Source organism: Hipposideros armiger, unplaced genomic scaffold (genome assembly GCF_001890085.2).
Source record: "Hipposideros armiger isolate ML-2016 unplaced genomic scaffold, ASM189008v1 scaffold_78, whole genome shotgun sequence".
Lineage (NCBI taxonomy): Eukaryota > Metazoa > Chordata > Mammalia > Chiroptera > Hipposideridae > Hipposideros > Hipposideros armiger.
Window position 1 is genome coordinate 1597714 of NW_017731428.1, and position 18972 is coordinate 1616685.

Here is an 18972-nt window from a genome sequence, read left to right on the forward strand (position 1 = left end):
CACACACACACACACACACACACACACACACACACACACACGGACAGGGCTGACTGACCTGGTCTCTCTTAAAAGGCAGTGAGTTACCCTTCAGAAACAAAAAGCAGCGAGAACCACCTTAAGACACCCACTGCTAGGAGGAACCAGCCCGTGCATGGATGGTGCTGTTTTCTCCTTCCAGAGGGGAGAGAGGCCTAAAAAGAACAGAGAGCTTAGGGAGGCCTGGGTGCACGCGAGAGCCTCGAGGTGCAGCAATGCGAACCACACAGAACTGCCCAGCGTTGTTCTCACCCAGCCCCCTCTGGCCCAGGGGACAACAGCGGCGCAGGCCGGAGCACACATCCTTCATCAGCAGCCCTGGTCCAGGTTCCTCAGCAAATCGCTGACAAGCAAACATCGCGAATGCAGTAGCTTCAGCACCATGGCCTCAAAGAACCAAGTCTCGGTCCTGTTGCAAGTTGTAAAGGGAGCTTGTAAAGGAACAGAGAGAAGTGAGGCTGTCCTGGACGAAGGAGGCAGCCTGGAGTCCTCCAGAGCCCAGGCCTCCCTGGGCAGGGGGCACAGACGGAAGGGTCCGAGGGGCCCCGTCTCTCAGTGGGCACCAGCCCGCATCCCCATCCGACTGGCAGATTTACAAACAGGAAGAGGGGGCTTGTTTTGTTTACAGCGCTTTGCAAAGGCAGGCACCTGGGGCAAAGTAGGTGTTCAATCAGTTTTTGTGAAATGATGACATGAGCAAGACCCGGCCCCTGGGAAGAATTTTGGGCAGGGACGGCCACTCAGTGAAATGCCCAGCGAGAGACTGCAGCTTCTCTGCCCCTCTGCAAATACAAAAGACACCTTCGCAGTCACATGCAGCAGGTGCCGAGACTGGAGGACAGGAGACCCACCAAAACGCAGTGAAACAGGCGCAGTGCTATTCCCTGTAGCTGAATCTTAGTCTGGTGACCAAAATAATGACAGGCTCCAGAATACCCATGCCTGCCCAAGCGCTCACGCTGGCCTGGTCCCTCGCTAAGGGCTTCCCAGCCCATCTCAATGGACCCTCTTACCTTATGAGACCCAGATAGGCATGCACATGTCTCAGGTGCAGAGCCCAGGACTTACAGCAACTAAGCAAATGTGGCAGGGATCACCCTCAGCTCTGCCTGTCTCCCAAATCCAGGATCTTAGACTGCGATGGGAGCATGGCCAAGCCCAGAGAAAGCAGCAAGCAGATGAAAACAGACGCCCTAGCCTTGGGGTGACCACACGCCAGGCAAACGTCTCTAGGGTCTGCCCCCTCCAAGCCCAGAAAGACTTCTCTCGGCCCCACCTGGCATGATGGCACCAGCCCCTCTCACGTCTGTCTCCCTGCCTCCAGCCCACCCCCCACACACAGGGTCTCCCTCCACCAGAGCCCTCCTCCAGGGGACTGTGCTCATGGGGTTGGCGTCTCTCTCCGTGGGAAAGGGGAGACTGTGGCTACCTCCTCTCTAAACCCAGGACTCAGAAGTGCCCAGCACACAAGTGGCACTTCATAAATACCAGTAACACTGATTTACACAACGGACCGAGTCCCACCTATAAATGGCCATAATAATATTAAACTGCAGGGGTGTTGGAAGAACAAGGTCACCCATGGAGAGAACCGCTCACTGGGGCCCAGAGAGTAATAAATATATCACTGATTCCTGACAACATTCATGGCTAGTGAACAGAAACAGAAAAATTAATGTGCGGATAACTTAGCACAGTACTCCAATGTGCACTGCAGGTGTATACACACATACACGTGTGCATGCATCTATGTGGGTGTGTGTGGTGGGTCTGCACGTATGTGTGAATGTATGTACTTACCGAGATAGACAAGTGTGCATGGGGTTATTTTTAATGGACAACAGAGGAAGGGACTTCAGCGCAGCTGGCGAACCTGTAGCTTGATATTTATCAGGTACACTGTTCGCAGGCAGCTCTCTGCACAGACTGCAATGGAGCCCACATGATGGACAGTGACTTGTCCATAGCAGGCTGAGGCTCAGCCACTTCTGTGGGGCGTCTGAGGAAGCAGGTGCTGGGAGAGGAGGAAACAGGGCCCATTTCTTTCAGCACTCACCTTAACATTTTGCAGACAGGGTGGAAAGAAAACACATGTGATCCAAGGTTTTGTGTGTCCTACACTGTTCCCGCCCCCCTGGGACAGATAGTCCCTCCCAAACTTACTGTTCCTCATCCCTCTGCCAGGAGAGGGCCAGAGAGGAATGGGGTATGTAAATCGCATAAGACTGGGGGAGGAGTGGGACATGGCCTGAGCGGCCCATCTGAACCCCACCTGCTCCTGGGGGTCTCCTTCTACCTGTGGCTGAACCCCTACCTGCTGGGAACACGGGCATCTCAGCAGGTAGTCTGTGAGCAGGAGCCACTCCCAGCAATGATGCAGGCCTTGCTCCTGCATGTCTTCCCATCAACAGCCCTGAAGGGACACCAACAAAGGCCAGGCCCCCCTCCGTGCTGGAGTTCCCGGGAATGCGGAGAACACTCAACAGGAAGCTCGGGGAAGTAGCAGAAGGAGGCTACAGTACTGCAGCCCTGCCAAGTTTTCCAGAGGAAATGAGTAACCCATCGTTAGGCAGTTACACATCGCCAAGTGCGGAAGTGGCATTGTCTGGGGACCAGCCGTGGGCCTTACATAATAGGCACCCCCCCTCACATTCTGGCCATGGCCGTATTTGGGGATTGGCAAAAACATCTGACGAGCACCTCTACCCTGTGTAAACACTGGCTTTATTAGGGTGGTGGAGAGAGGTCTGGACCGGAATTCTGCTTAGCTCGGTGCTAAGAGGGAAATGCACTCAGAGTCTCAGAAGCTCTCATCCGCTCAGAGCCACTGAGTGGCCGTGCCGCTCGGTGGTTAAGTCCGGGCTCAGGAGCCATTGCACCGCTTACCAGCTATGTGATCTGGGCAAGTCGTGCAGCTGCCTTTTCTACAAAAGAGAGAAATGCCTGCACCCGAATCCCAGGGTTGCTGAGAACGAGAAAGAACCGGCATCGGACACACACAGCGCTCAGAACAATGCTTTGCACAAAATAAGCTTTCTACGATGTTCCCAGCAGGATGCTGGGGATAGACACCATGCCACCCCAACCTCTCAGGGCAGGTAATGAACTAATAAGTGAAATGAAGGGTCCTGGGGCCTGCACCAGAGTGTGGACAGGGTCTAGTGTCTACACAAAGCAGAGGTGGGGTGGCCACTTCCCCCTGGCACCTTAGGAGCAAACATGGACAAGGAACTCTCTGGAACCAGCCAGCAGAGGAGGGAGGCGCGGAAATAAGAGAGGCTAGGTTCTTGCTGGAGATGTACAAAGACAGTAGTGGAGTTTAACAAAATCTTAAAATTCATTCCAGTTCAAATGACCATGCCGTGGCCCATGATGCCGAGATCAAGGCAGAAGGAGGGAGAAGTCGAAAGGGAGTCTGCACTCCATGGAGTCTGGACACCCAGCCCTCGCTCGGCAGTGTGTGGCACAGGGTGTGGCACCGGGTGGGTACCAGGGAATGGAGGAGCCTGTGGTGCCCCAAAACTGGTACCTTGAGGTGCCTACTGGGCCCTTGGGATCATCTTGGAAGATACTATCACAGGCACGCATGAGTGTTCACACACACACCCTTTATGCTGAGGATGAGGAAACTGAGGCACAGAGAGCGTAAGGCCCCTGGCTACAGTACGTGTAAAGGGTCAGAATTCAAACCCACGTCTGTCTTATCCTCCACTAAAGGGATTTCCTCCCTTCATTGGTTGGTTAGTTGACTTTTTATTACTACTATTAATATTATTTTGTTTAGAGTTCCTTTTTTATTGAGAAATAATTGACAGGTAACACCAGATTAGTTTCAGGGTAATACAACATAATGTATATATTGCAAAATGGTCACAATAAGTCTAGTTAACACCCACTATCACACACAGTTACAATTTGTTAAAATTTGTAACTATGTGCTGATTTTTCTTTTTTTTTTTTTTCATTAAAGTTTATTGGGATGACAATGGTTAGTAAAGTTACATAGGTCTCAGGTGTATAATTCTGTAATCCATCATCTATGTATCAGATTGTGTGTTCACTACCCAGAGTCAGTTCTCCTTCTATCACCATATATTAGATCCCTTTTACTCTCACTTTTTAAAATAATCACAAATTTACAGAAAAGTTCAGAGTACAGTGTAGCTCCTTCTCCCTGTATGATGTGAAACGAGCGGCTGGCTGATGTGCCCCATTGCCCCCCAATAATTAGGCGTGTATGTCCTAAAGCCAGAAATTCTCCCTAGGCCCACATTTCACCAACAAAATGAGGCAGCTGACACTGACATAGAACTAACATCTAATTCTCATGCCCCGTTCCAGTCTCGCCAATTGTTCATCATCAAGCTGACGACCACATCTCTCTCATCCCTCCGTCGCTCCTTAACACTCATGACCTTGGCATGTCTGAAGATCACAGGGCACTTATTTTGAAGCATGTTCCTCAATTTGGGTTTGTCTGACATTTTCTCATGGTTAGATTCATGTTATGCAACTTTACTAACTTTTTTTTTTGCTGGGTAGGGGTGGTGGCGGTGGCGCACAACTGCAAAGCAAGAGTTGGCAGGAAGGTTCCCTGCACGAAAGTAAGTCATCTAAGGCAACAGTGATGACAACCTTCACCCAATCTTCTCTCATCAGGCTCAGGGGAGAGATGAACAATCTGCAGTCTCGGGAGGGATGACAGCTCTATACAGCCCAGAGATGCTGGCATCATTCACTCATGCCAGCTTTGCTCACAAATAATTTTTTTTTTTAAGAAAAAAGGAAAAACCTCAGACTTCAGCTTTAAAAGGCCTTTTATGCAGTGCCAGGCCTCTCTTCCTTTCCCACCCCCTGCCTCTGTCGCAAAGGACAATACATATGTTTATCTTGCTTCTAAGAAGGGGGACATTAAAATACTTGAGGATTTTCCCCTCCTCACCCTGGCATGCTGGCTCCCACCGGCTGCACAGCCACATAGAACGGAGTGCAAAAGCAGCAATTATGGCTTTTGCAAACACAGGGATCTTTCCTGAGGTTGGAAGTCACATCACTTGAAAGGCCGACTTTCTTCAAATTTCCAGGAACTGAGTGGCCCAGAGCCCGTCTATTTAAAGGTCAACCCAGCCCTGCTGTATTTGGAGGACTGCCTCGGACACAGGCTTATTCTCGGCCCCTGTCCACAGCCACCGCAGCAGGCTGGGCCGTGAGCGGCACTGCGTCCCTTCAAAGGGAGGAGAGGGGGCCAAACAGAGACGGAAGATTGGAATGACCTCCCCCTCACCTCCCCCTCGTCCACTGCACCACTTCAGGGGGCAGCGGTGGGCGCCGGTGGTTACCAGAGTGGCCCCCTTAGAAGCAATCATCACTGTTCAGAATCAAGCCTAGGTCCCAATTTTCAGACACATTGTGGTCCTTTATGACCCCCTTTTAACTCAGCTCTCTGGACCGGGGCTCTGGAGATGGCCCCTGTACCCCCCTTATAAGGTGACCAGAGGGGTGACAGCCCATCTCTCCCACCAATCACATACAAAACCTTTAGAATATATATAACCCTTCTCTTGATGTGAACTCACACAGCTCTGCATTTATTTAAACTCCTGCTCTTATTCTGTATTTACTGGCCAATTCAGAAGTGCCAGGTATCAAGAAACCACTGCTGACAGGGCACCCATAATATGTGCATGGGGTCCTACGGATGGGTGGTCGGCATAGCTTCCTAGCCCAGTTAGTGGGGAATCAGGCCAGAATCCCAACGCTTTCCTGTCTGACTGCTCTCCTATTCCGTCACACCCTCCACACATATCCCATGTTCATGAAGTCAGCAGTATAGTAAACGAGATAAACCCTGCAGATCCTATACTACCCAGCAAGTAGCGTCATGTTGGCTAATGCGTCATGTAGATCATGCCTGCCAAGCACCCAAGAGGGCTTCCAGGAGGTGGCATTTGAATGTCACCTTCAGTGGGGCTGAGAGAGAATAGGAAGAGCAACCCAGGAAGAAATTACAATGTGAACCAAAGCAGTGACATCCCAAAAGGGCCTAGACGGGTGATCTTAGCTGGCTGCCAAGGATGAACCCCGAGTGAGTGACACAGTCCAGCCTCTGTGTACTGAGCACTGACTAGATGTCAGTCACTGCACTACATCAGCCACTCAAGTGACCCTGATCCTCGAAACAATGCCAAAAACCACAGCTCCCCAGTCCAGCTTTCAGAGGAGTCACCACCACTGGTTACCTGGTTACTGAGTGGCAGGGCTTGGATTGCACCCCAGGTCCATCTGGTACCAATAACAGTGAACCTCCCATGCGCCTTTCCAAGTCCTTTCTCTGTCTGGTGAGGGTTTTGTGGACGCAGGATAGGATGCTCCTGGGGAAGGAAGGAAGGGAGGAAAGAAAGGAGAGAGAGAGAGAGAGAGAGAGAGAGAGAGAGAGAGAGAGAGAGAGGGAGGGAGGGAGGGAGGGAGAAGTGGGACCATGCCAGGACTGAGATGCAATGCAGACCTTTCTGAGTGTCTGATTAGCCTGAGAAGACTTTGAAACCAAAACCAACAAAACAAAACACCCGGCAGGCCAAGCCTGGAAGCCCGAGCCGAGAATATCCAAGACCAAGACGACACGTCAACAGAGGGGACCCAGGAAAGGGGTTTTGTTACACTACAGTGTCTTCGGCTGTGCTCTCTTTCCACAGATCCTGAGATGAAAACTCTTGTTTGTGTGATTCCGGGGAGTCTTCCCAGGCGAAAGGGAATGAGGGGTACAGGACCAGCAGGGGAGGGGCTCTGCAAAGGACATGACCTCAGCTGGACCCCAGCCTCAGCCCGATCCCACAGGAGCCTTGGAGTGTGAATGGCACCACAGAGTTCACCCCACTTGGAAGTTAGGGGGCTGCCCTTTTGTACCCCTGTGTCAGCTGGGCCTGGGGCATTGGGGGAGGAGAATGGGTGAGCAACTTCCTGGATGAGGCAGCAAATCCCCAGAGGGGGGGGGTGCTATAAACTTTAGCAGCTGGTGGTGAGTGTGCTGGTCTGGTAATGGGGACCTCGGGCCGGGCACGGACAGCATCCACTACGATGAGTCATAATTAGATGATGGGGAGGTGACCAGGAATGATAACAGCCCCTGTTTTCTAACATTTCCTGCAAAGCCGCGCTGCCTAAGCCAGAGATCGGGGCCAGGCCTGACTCAGCCTCTCAAATGAAATGAGTGCTGGAAACATCTGGGGCTATGAGGTACCGGAGGACGGGGAAAAGCAGTGCCTGGGGACAAGGAAGCCGGACAGAGACTCGCGTCTGACGGGAGGTGAAGTAAACAAGACAGAACATCGGAGAGTCACATCTCTCCCTCCTACAGCAAGTCAGCATGAGGAATCAAACGAAACGGGCCAGAAACACACAGTTACTTATTCTCCCATTCTCCCACCAGAAAAATTCTAGCAGGATGGCCTCTGATACATGTGTAGGTCTATTCAAGAGGTTATACAATCAGATATTTTCAAGTTACTACGCGGGCCTGCTACAGTGCCTCACACACAGTTAGCGCTAAAGCAAAGCTGGGTGGCTTGTCAGCCGTACACAGTTTAACCTCCACCGCGTGCTTTGTGCTTTATGTTAATCTTGGGGGCCTTTCTCAGAAGGGCGGGGACTGTCACCTGTGAGTGCGTTTAGCCCTCATCACACGATACTGAATCAGACACAGCTTGACTTGCCAGCTGAAGAGTTTTGCTGTCTCCACATTGTCCATCAATAGGTGAACAGATAAACAAAACAGGGTCTGTCCATCTGATGGAATATTGTTCAGCCACAAAAAGGAACTGAGTATGGGTACATGCTACCTGTTTCATGGATGACACTCGGGAACCTATCGCTAAGTGACATAAGCCAGGCACAAAAGACCGCATGTAACATGAGTCCACTTAGGAGAAATGTCCAGAGCAGATAAATCCATAGACCCAAAGTAGATTAGTGGTTTCTTAGGGCTGGGGGAATCAAACAGAATATGGAGTGACAGCTGATGGATATGGGATTTCTTTTGGGGGAGACAAAAAAATGTCCTAAAATGGATTGCAGTGACGGTTGCACAACTCTACAAATATATGAAAACCATGGAATTGTACACTTTAAATGGGTGGCCTGCAAGGTATGTGTATTACATCTCAATAAAGCTGTTAATTTAAAAAAAAAGAAAGGACGAGTTTTGCTGTCATTTGAAGGAAGAACGATAGTACAGCCCATGATGGCGTCCAGCCACTGCCCAGAAACGGTCGTTGGTGGCTTCTAGAATACAGTGTGCTCGGTCTGAACAACTCCAGGAACACACAGACCTGTGTCCCCAAACACGCCCCCCAAAAGAGGGAAGCCCACAGGTCTTCAGAAGAGCTGCTGGCCCCCCGCCTCCCCCAATGCCTTGCAATCGGCCGCCAGGATGGAGGGGCCACGCAGCGGACAGCCGGAGACTCTTATTTTGTCTCCTGCCCCAAGCCATTCCTAAACAGTGCGAGTTAAATATTTATAAAGCAGTCACTGTTTGTTTAATGTTCAATCTGTACTGGCAAAGCCTGATGTGGGGAAATGCTGAAGTGACAGCTGATTATACAAGCCAGGGAAGCACCTCCAAGGGCGCCTGACAGTTACCAGGACTCGGGCCTCACCTTCTCCCCGTTTGTTTCCAGCCGGGCTGCTTCCTCCTCCTCCTCGTGTCCTCAGGTTAGGAGGGGCCTCCAGTGTTTAGTCTCCTGGTCCCCACACCCACAAAATAAGACAAAATAGCCCTTTTCACCAAAAGCAGCCAGTCTCATCGCTCTTGCTGTGCTGTGAGTGGTTCCTCAGAAAGCGGGGTGCTACGGGGAGAGGTTCTTCCTTCAGGGACCCCGCCACACAAAAAGGGGAGGGCATCCCAATTGGGGCAGTGAGAGGTGCACAAGGAGACCTTCTGAGGCCTCCCCCAAATCTCCTCCTCGTGCTCATCCAGCATATCAGTGCCAGGCTCCAATCTGAGCTCGGACAGCTAAGGCTGGATCTTGGGGGGGCCCAAGCCTCACATCCTGGTTTCAACTCGCTCTGCCTCGGTTTCCCCCGCTGTACAAGATGACTGAAAGGCCCACCTGCCTCACAGAGTTGCCTGTGAATACATGAGATGGCACTTTTAGGGCATCTATCACCATGTCGCTATTACACTGCAGTGATGAAGGTGACCACCGCGTCCTCCCCGGTCCTAGCTCACGTCTCATTCAACTATAACCACGGGCAATTCCGGTCACTTGTCCCAGCCCTCCTCGGTGGCTTAATCAGCAAACGAGAATAAACGAGACAAAGTAAGGAAATGTTCTTTGCAAAGCACAAAACGCTGCCAAAAACACACGTCAGGGGCTATCAGTGCTTCTGGTAAACTGCCTGGTAGGGAGATGGCTTCTAATGCTTTTCCTGGGAACCCCCATGAGTCCTTTTGGGGCCGGGACACCTCTAAGGGGGGCTAAGGCGCAGGGATCATAATGCACAGTGCACTGGGGAATGCCAGAATCTCCACACGGCCCTCCCCACTCGTTCCAGGAATTCCCACCCATTCTGTTTTCACCAGGTGGGTCCTTCCGGAAGGAAAGGCAGAGGGAGGGCCAAGGAGAAGCAAGGATGAGGGGCCTCACCCCAGCCTGCTGCCCCCTCCTTTCTTCCCAGTGTGGGCAGCGCGAAGCCAGGGGGGGCACAGGCAAACAGATATGGCCTCCTTTCTCAGGGGTTCTCCTTGCAGGGTGAGCCAAACCCATCAAGGAACCTCTGATGAATGCAGGGACAGAGGGGAGGAGGCAGCTCGGAGGAAGGCCGATGACGTAGGAAGAGGGACCAGCAGGAGCAAAGGCTGGGATGAGGAGCTTACCCAGAAGAAAGCCACTCAGAATAGGGTCCAGGTACTTAGAGTAAGCCAGGCATGTGTGCGCCATGGGAGGGTGGCGGGGTGTGTTTGCCTTGAAAACAGGAACTGCCATCTCTCCTGCGGAGGGAGGGCTTTATCTTGAAAAAGGAAACAGGGCCGGCCGAGTGGCGCGATGGTTAAGAACTCGCTTGGGATGCCAGAGGTCCCAGGTTCGGATCCCACATATGAGGGCCAGTGACACTGCCCTCTACAGCTAAGATGCTGAACAACAGCTCAACCTGGAGCTGGGCTGCTGTGAGTCACCGGGGACGGCGTAGGCTGCAGTCCCTGTGACAGTGGGTTGCCATGGGCTACCGTATGTAGCCAGCAGCCAGCGTGAGCAGCCAGCAGCCGCCATGAGCGGCCGTCCAGAAGCCGGCGACTGATCTGTCTCGCCCGGGAAGAGCGCAATGATGGTGCCAACTTGGGCCAGTGAAGCAACGTCCTCCACAACTAGACTGAAGAACAAAAGGACAGCAACTTGTCTGTTCCCCTTCCCCCAATTCCCCAGCACTGTTCCCATCCCCCAATTCCCCAATTAAAAAAAAAAATCTTAAAAAAAAAGGAAACAGACTTATAAATATAAAATATTTTATATTCACCAATTAATAATTTATTGTTTACATATTATGAGTGCATAAATATGAATTATACATAATTATAAATATAAAACAAGGTCTGTCTTACATTTAAACCCGAGGTTGTCATTTTAAATGAGGCTCTAGGCGTTAACTCACACAAAGCATGAATCTAAAAAGCCCAGGCTTTTCTCTGCACGTGTTTTCTCACAAAATAGAAGCTTCCTTCTCACCTCATCATTAAAAGGATCGTTTCTTGCAAAAGACTGTTCAGGGCTTCATTAATTTTCTCAAGGTCTCTCATCAAATTTTTTTTTTTGCTTTTTATATCACTTTCTTTTGATTTGCCAAGAAGGTCATCGTTTTCTCTTCCTCTTCTCTGCTGTTAATTGGTCTGATCCCACCAGAGCCTCCCCAGGACCCCTGCCCCACAGCAATCCTCAGGGTTTCTCTGTGCTTGTCTCTCTCCCCTGGAGGCTGCAGTAAGTACCTACATTTACCTCCCTGTTCCGGTGACATTGGTTCCCTCCCACGGGGACTGGAGGTCCCACGAGGGCAGAGATTTGTGTCCACTTTGCTCTCCAATCCCTGCTGTCACCCCTCTCGGGTATCAGGCACTCCATCAGGGCAGGGCACACAGGAGATGCAGGTAAGTGCTCGTGATTCAAGCAGCCTGCCCGTAGCACCTTCGCCTGGGTCAGGGAACCCTGCAGTCTGGACAAGGCATGCCGTTGCTGGATTTGATCTGCCTCAGAGAGAACAAGCCTGTTACCCAACTCCCCCACTGTCATGCCCCTGACAAAGTGGGCAACCAAGGACAGCAGACATTTACATGCCTTATTACGGCTGCACACTGATTAGCCAATCGAAAGGCAGGGTCTCTCTTTGGCCCACTGACTGGAGATGCTAACTGTGTACTTTGCAAAATATGCACTCACAGTGCAATATCTACAGTTACTGATGTCCATTTCTTTTAAGTACACTTGACTTTTGAACAACACAGGGTTTAGGGGTACCTAACACCCCCATGCCCCCTTGCCCCATGCAGTTGAAACTCCATGTATAACTTGTGACTCCCCCAAAACTTAGTTGTCCCTGGTATCCATGGGGACTAGGTTCCAGGACCCCCACAGATACCCAAATCCTGGGATGCTCAAGTCCCCTATATAAAATGGTACAGATCAATGCATAGTCAGTTATTTATTGGGAAAAAAAATCCACATATAAGTGGACCCGCACAGTTCAAACTTGTGTTGTTCAAGGGTCAACTCTAGTGTGAAAGGAGTCACCTGCAAGCATCTGGCACAGATCCCACACCGTTTTATGATTTTCTTCCCTGTCGTTTTACAGCTGTTTTGCCCCTAAGTGATTTGGTGACAACTTTTGAGCAAATCAGAGTTATCTGTTCTTTCCGAAGTACTAAACTTAGTTTTCATGCAACAACTCTCTTTTTATACGCAATTTTCATCAGTCTATATAATATTTAATTACCAACACAACTGACGTAGTAAAAGCCTTCCAGACACACCAATATCTATAGCTAACATTTAACAGGCATTTACCACGTGCCAGGAAACACTGTCCTAAGCCTTTACATGCATGATATTATCTCCTTTAATGCTCATAATCACCCTGGGAGGTAGGTCTTATTATTAGTCTGATTGTACAGATGAAGCATACAGGCACAGAGAGGTTATTCAACTTGCCCAAGGTCACACAGCTCATCAGGGCAGAACAGAGCTTTGAATCCAGAAAACTGGCCTTATGAGTAACCCAGCAGCCCCGAGTGAGCCGGCTCAGCTGGCTGCACAAACAGAATGGGCAGCGTCAGTTAATCCAGCGAGGGAGCCAAACGGAGGTCAGTTAAAGAGTTGCTGCAGTTCTTGCTCTAGACCGACAGATGTTTACAACCTCTGGCAATCAGTCAATGACTGATGATCATCGGATGTGGGTGGGCTGGACGTTAGCAATGAGTTTATGACAGCGTCTTTTCATGTCACGACGACTTGTGCTTCCCGGTGCAATGTGTCTGCAGAAACACAGATACAGAAGACCTTAACTTCCGTGTGGCTAGAGCAGGACCTGCTAGTGTGGGAAGCGCCAGAGATGAGGCTGGGTTCAGAGTGCGTGCAGATGTGTCGGGTCAAGGGGTTTGCATTCAGCCCTGACCATACATGCTTCTTCATGTCCAGGGACTGCCCAGAAAGTGCTACGGGCAGTGCTTTCCTGCCGCTCCTGGCAGATGGCATGAGACTGAGGGAGCCCCAAACTGCTGGCATTTGTGGCACTCAGCGCAGCAGGACAGGGAGGGAACCTGAAAATGAGCTGGTGGGCTCACAGGGGAGGCCTTGGGGGCTTTCCCTCCACTTTCTCACCTTCCTAGAGATCCCCAGAACGCCCACACTGCTGGGCCTGGAAAGGCCGACCCACACCTGAAACAGGTGAGCCCAGAGAGGGTGAAGGTCTCAACGGAGGCCAGACACTCTTCCGGGGTGAGCAGTGTCCCTTCCACTACCCTGTGTCACCATCTCCAACAGTGCCTGAGCGGTGACTGCTCAGGGGAGGGGGCAGACCCCCCCTCAGATCATTTCACAAAAGGAGGGAGACACGCTCAGTCTCCAAAGGGCCCTCCTTGAAAGCCAGACAAATGGATGGTCTTATTAAATAAACAGCTTCTCAGGCAAGGGGTTTAGGAAGAGGAAATGGGTTTGCTACCTGAATCCCTTTCATGAGGTAGGAGAAGTTGCCTCCCCGTTTCTTTAAATAATCAGCACAAAGAGGAACTAGGACAGTCAGCTCCTCAGTCTGCTAAAACGGTGCTGTGGTAGAAAGTGTACACTCTCTAGCAGCCCCGGGACTGACTGCCCGAGGTGCGGTGGCAGGTGGCTTTATAAACGAAACACACACACAAATGCCACCTTAAGCTTCCCGGCACCCTATGGAAAAGTGGAGGGCTGGCCACGTTCCTGTCCACCACCTGCAGCTGTGTCCTGAGAGAGGGGACATCAACGTGCACTCAGCACATCCTGTGTGCTCAACACGTTACTCCATTCCACTTCATCCTTAAACAGTGCTCAGGATCTGGGGAACCCGACCCCCACCCCAGCTAGGGAAATGGTTAACCCAATGGAGAAGATTCAGAAGAGACCTGGCATCCGCTTCATCCACTTGAAAGCTGTCATCTTCTGTGAGAGGGCGTTGTTTCATCGGAGGGCCCCTCTGAGGATCAGAGCTGGAAGAAAGCACCCACGACTGTCAGAACTGTCAACACCATCTTTGGGTGGTAGTGAGTACCCCGTCAGTGGAGGTATTCAAGGGCTGACTGGACAGACAGGTAGCCAGGTTGCTACAAATGGGGATTCAACTTATCTCCTGGGCAGTTAGACAATATCACAGCAGGGATTCCATGACTCAATCAAGCCTGAACCATTTGCTTCCTCTGTTACTAACACACATGGGAAAAGTTGTCAACCTAGCACGTTTTTAGAGACTGAAATTATGTCACCTAACTCTGTACACACACACACACACACACTCTCTCTCTCTCTCTCTCTCTCTCTCTCTCTCTCTCTCTCTCTCTCTCTGCAAAGCTAGACGAGCGGTATGGGTGACACAAACAACGTCTCCCTTCTTCATTGAGCCACCTGCCTGTCATTTACAGAGGACCTCCTATGTGGCATGTACTGTATGGGGAACACGGATCAATAATGCAAGTCCCCAGTTCCGGTGCCCTAGTGCCTACAGCACAACAGGTCAAGTTCATCCATTAGGTTAGAAGCCAGTGGCCATTCCTGAGGGCCCTGCTGGGCTCCAGACAGTGAATCAGACAAGATGTGAAGGCCACACAAGTTGGAGGTGACATTCCCACGGGGAAAATGAGGACCCAGATCAGGGAGGATAAACGTTCAATCAGTCAGTGGAGGAGCCGGCATTCAAATTCAGCCAGTCCTGCCCGACGCCCAAGGGGACACTCTTTCCATGACACCAGAGGTGCAGCAATACACAATCTGATACCAACGAGACGCTCCTAACCAGGAGTCAGAGCTGGCCCACTGCCTCCACTCCTCTGCCCACAGCCTTCCAGAGGCCTTCTGCCACTTCCTTTAGATGTTGCCATTGGCCCAGTTCAGTTCCAGTGGCACTGCCCGCCCCGGATGCCGGCCAAAGACGGGCCATGCTTTGATAGCAGAGATGAAAGGCTGTGCTGCAGTGCACATGAGGTCCGAACAAATGTCAACTGCTTTCATCAGGAAAACCCAAAATTACCCACTCTTACACACAGTCTTTCATCTCCGACAGGACAAGCGGAGGCTACTTATTAGAAAAGCTGCCTTGTCCACAATCGCCCTTGCGGGGGATGGGGTTGGGGGGCACATGCCAACGTCACCCTCGGAATCACTGCACGGCCTCACTCTGAGGGGCGGCTGGGTCATCGGAAACACAGGCTCCATGGCCCTTTGCCGCAGGATGGTGACTAACCGGACAAAGAGGAGGCCTGGCTGTGCAGGCCAGCCGCCACCGCTGCACAGGGCGGGCGCTGCCAACAGACGGCCATCCCCAGAGCTGGCTGCATGAGCGCGGGGCCAGCCAAGCCACTGCTGCGGGCCTCCCACACACACAGCCTGCAGCCCAGGAAGCAGAGGTCTGGGACCACAAGTGTAAACGGGCAGCAGGGCGGACAGACCCCGCTATTTTTCCCTGCTTTCATTCTCTCTCTCTCTCTCCGCCAGCAAAGCCGGCAATTGAGAACTCCACATCACAGATTCCTGCGGCTAAAGGGGGCCTCTGAGGTCACTGACACTGTACCCCCACATCAAGACAAGCCTGTCCTGAAGCTGTCGCAGGAAGTAGGCCATCGTCCTCATTAAAGGGGTCAGACGGAGAGGTGGCCGGCCCCCTTTGCTGCAGCCAGAGCGGCCTGTGCCTTTCCGAATCCCAGCATTCCCTACATTGGGCTTTCCATTTTTAGGCTCATATCTATGTCCAACCCATGACCGTGAGCTCTTAAGACCAGGGACCCTGTTTTAATCTTCTCTGTGTCTTCAGGACTTAGCATAATGCCTGGTCCAGAGGAGCTGGTTAGTAAATGTGAGCGGGTGGGTAGGTGGATAGAGGGAAGGGGGATAAACGGATAGAGGGAAGCTAGGTAAGTGGACAGAGGGGTGGAAGTACAGGCAGGAACGGGAAAAGAGAAACGGAAGATGGTTGCAATTAGGGGCCACCAAACACACCCACTGTAGACTCTCAGAATCATGGAACTTCGGGGTCAAAAGGGACTTCAGAGTCTTCTAAGTCTCACCCTCATTCCTTATGTTGCAGATGTGAACACTAAGAGTCTGACCTGAGCTGAGGTGTCTAAGGTCACATGATTGAGGGTGAGAGACTCCACAGTAACACCTAGGGCTTTCGGCAGCCTCAATCGGAAAGAACAAATGGCCATCCATCCTGCTGTCAGAAGCAAAACGACACCCGTCCTCCCCAACCTGTGCACGGAGAGGCGCTGCTTCAGCTAAGAGCTCCTAGAAATGGGATGGAGTCAAGGCGAAGAGGGGGACAGGAAAGAAAGCAGGTCTCCCACCGTTCCAAGGCAAGCGTCAGGCAACAGCTCAACGACTTCCCACCACAAACGCCAGTCTTCCTGCTTTTGCCCAGGACCATGTGCCTCTTCAGGGTGAGGGGGGAACAGAGCTGAGTGGTCTGTCCTTCCTTGAGCCCACTCTCCTGCCATAATTCTTGCTATGAAAGAAAAAGCATCCAACATCCAGAGACCAGAATGAAATCGCCCATCTCCAGCTCAATTTTGGAGAATACAGACAAATCAATCCACAGCTATTTTCTGATGGTGTACTGTGTGTTCAGTCCCGGGCTGAGCGCATACAAAGGACAGTTAGAAAAGGCCTACAATTCCAGCACTGACCGCCCACTGCGCATTCATTCTCTTGTTCACGCAACTAATCACTGCTGAGCACCAGTCCCCACGCCTCTGTGCTGGATTTTGGAATGTGGGGCTGTTCTCTGCTGAATAGGCGAGCAACTGGAACGTGATTCAAAGGGCGATCACCCCCATCACGTGTGTCCATTGGGTGCTTTCCTATTCTCAAAGCACTTCCCTGACACGAATATATTCAATCCTCCCGGTGACCCTGGGAAGACATCAGGTGGGTGTCCCCATGCTCTTCCACTGAACATGTGGGGAAACTGAGGCACTGAGCGTTTGAGACTCATCCATGATCACAAAGTAGAACGGTGGCTCAAACCCCCATCTTCTGCTGCTTCCTTTCTGCTACAGAGTTTTGTTTGCATCCCTGTGAGGGACGTGAGGCGTCTGAGTTGGAAAACACCCCTGCGGGCAGGTGGCCAGAGTGTAGTGGACCGCGGAGGACTTGGCTATGTGGAAAGCAAAGGGCAGGAGTCTCATGCCAGCACACAGAGCTGAGCCCCTCGGAGCCAGGGCACTGCATCCACGGGGGCTCAGCACCGTTCCTGACGCAAGCATCTAAGCCACAGTGAAAGGAAACAAAAGCCTTCTGTGTGGCAGAGAAGGGCAGGGAAAAGCGACCACGTCAGCGTCAGGCAAACCCCTGTCCCACTTGTGTCTGTGCCACTATAAACAGGGCGCCCCTAATGGCCTCCACTTTCTCGTCTGCAAAAGGGGAATAGCAGAGCCCGTCCCATCGCCACAGAATTCAGTGGGATCAAGTGTCGGACACGGCGCCGGGCATGAAGCAAGCTTTCTGCCTTTCCTCCTTTTACAAACTAAGGGGACCTGCACATGCCACCATGTTTGTTTCAGTTGAGACGAAATTCACATAAAATAAAATTAGCCATTTTAAGGGGTACCATTCAGTGGTCTTTAGCACATTCATCACCTCTACCTAGTTCCAAATCATTTTTATCACCCTAAAATAAAACCTCCTACCCATTAAGCAGTTACTCCCCATCACCACCCACCCCCAGCATCCTGTCTCTATAAATTTACCTATTCTGAAGATTTCATTAGAAATGGAATCATAGGCCATGTACCTTCTGCGCCTGGTTTCCTTCATCCAGCGTGCATTTCTAAGGTGCGTGCAGCCTGGAGCGTGTGTCTGCGCGTCATCTTTATTATGGCTGAATAATACTCCTTTGTGCCCACGTATGTGGATGTATAGACAGATAATAAAATATACATACATTTCATAATATGTACACATATATATTCCATCACAGATATACATATATAACCCATAATATGTAATATGCATGCCATAATATACATACATACATATTCATATATATATATATTCCATATATCTATATAGATACACACATACCACATCTTGTTCATCCATTCATGACATCCATGAATAGACACGTGGGCTGTTTCCACCTTCCATTGTCAATAGCGCTGCTGAGAACACGCATGTACTAGTGTGTGTGTGGGCCTGTGTTTTCCGTTCTCTTAGGTGCATGCGTACACTTAGGAGTGGGAGTGCTGGGCCGTATAGTAATTCTATACTTAGCTCTCTGAGGCACCACCGAGCTGTTTTCCACAGCAGCTGCACAATTCTACATTCCCACCAGCAGTACACACGGGCTCCCGTTCCCCCACATCCTCACCAACACTTGTTCTGGTTTTGCTCTTTTTTTTTTTTTTTACTCTAACCATCTTAGTGGGTATGAAGGGATATCTCATGGTTTTGATGTGCGTTTCTATCTTGTCCCGTGCTTGCTGGCCATTTATGTATCTTCTCTGGAAAAGGTATACTCAAGTCTTTGCCCATTTTTAAATGAGGCTGTCTGTCTTTCTGTTGTGGAGTGTTCTGTTGTTTTGAACAAGAGGGAGGCAAACTCCTGTGCTGCCTCAAGACGACTGAGCTGGTGATTGACGGGGACCACAGACAGGCAGAGGCCAGGGTGAGGACGCGGGGCTACAGGATCCTACACGTGGCCCAGAACGCACGACAACCCTTTGTGCAGCCCCAACCAAGCCCTTCACTCGGAGAGGGCACTGGAGGCTCTAGGGGAGGTCTGCGATGCGCGAGCCCTGGTCAAAATGGCCTGGGTAGTGGGATCTGTAAGGAAGGTCACAGGAGGGCGGGAGAAGGAGAAGCTGCTCTCTACACCCTTACTCCGGCTTGGAGTGGCTGAGTGGGTGACTGGGAGGCCAGCTGGCTTCCGTGTCCACAGCAGATCGAGGAGGAAATGTGCAGAGCAGGGCAGAGGATTAGACCAAGCAGAAGACTTGGAGAGTTTTCTGAGGCCCCAAACCTGGCAGCTCTGCCAACACCTGGCATGGCACACAGACCACCCCTGCGGCGGACCGGACCCACCCAAGCAGCAGTGCTGCCACGGGGTCTCAGGCCACATCCCCCACAGAAACACCTTTGCCAAAGAAGTGGAAGTGGCCACGGCCACACGTGGCCTGGCATTAACCTTGACTCCTTAGTGGAGTGCCACAGCCCAGAC

The 18972-nt window shown here is 51.3% G+C and overlaps 1 protein-coding gene across 23 annotated transcripts in view; it reads right to left on the reverse strand.

Annotated features, from left to right (window-relative positions):
- The window catches only part of LOC109383228 (uncharacterized), a 433428-nt gene that overhangs the window by 344220 nt on the left and 70236 nt on the right, over positions 1 to 18972 (reverse strand). For 2 of the 23 annotated variants that reach the window (XR_002124131.1, XR_002124132.1), the window contains 2 exons: positions 13673 to 13756; positions 11720 to 12553 (listed from right to left, as the gene is read on the reverse strand). The exons of the other annotated variants lie outside the window; for them this stretch is intronic. The gene's annotated coding sequence lies outside the window, so the exon portion shown is untranslated. Of the gene's footprint in view, positions 1 to 11719; positions 12554 to 13672; positions 13757 to 18972 lie in introns of those variants that run through there. 23 annotated transcript variants of the gene reach the window in all.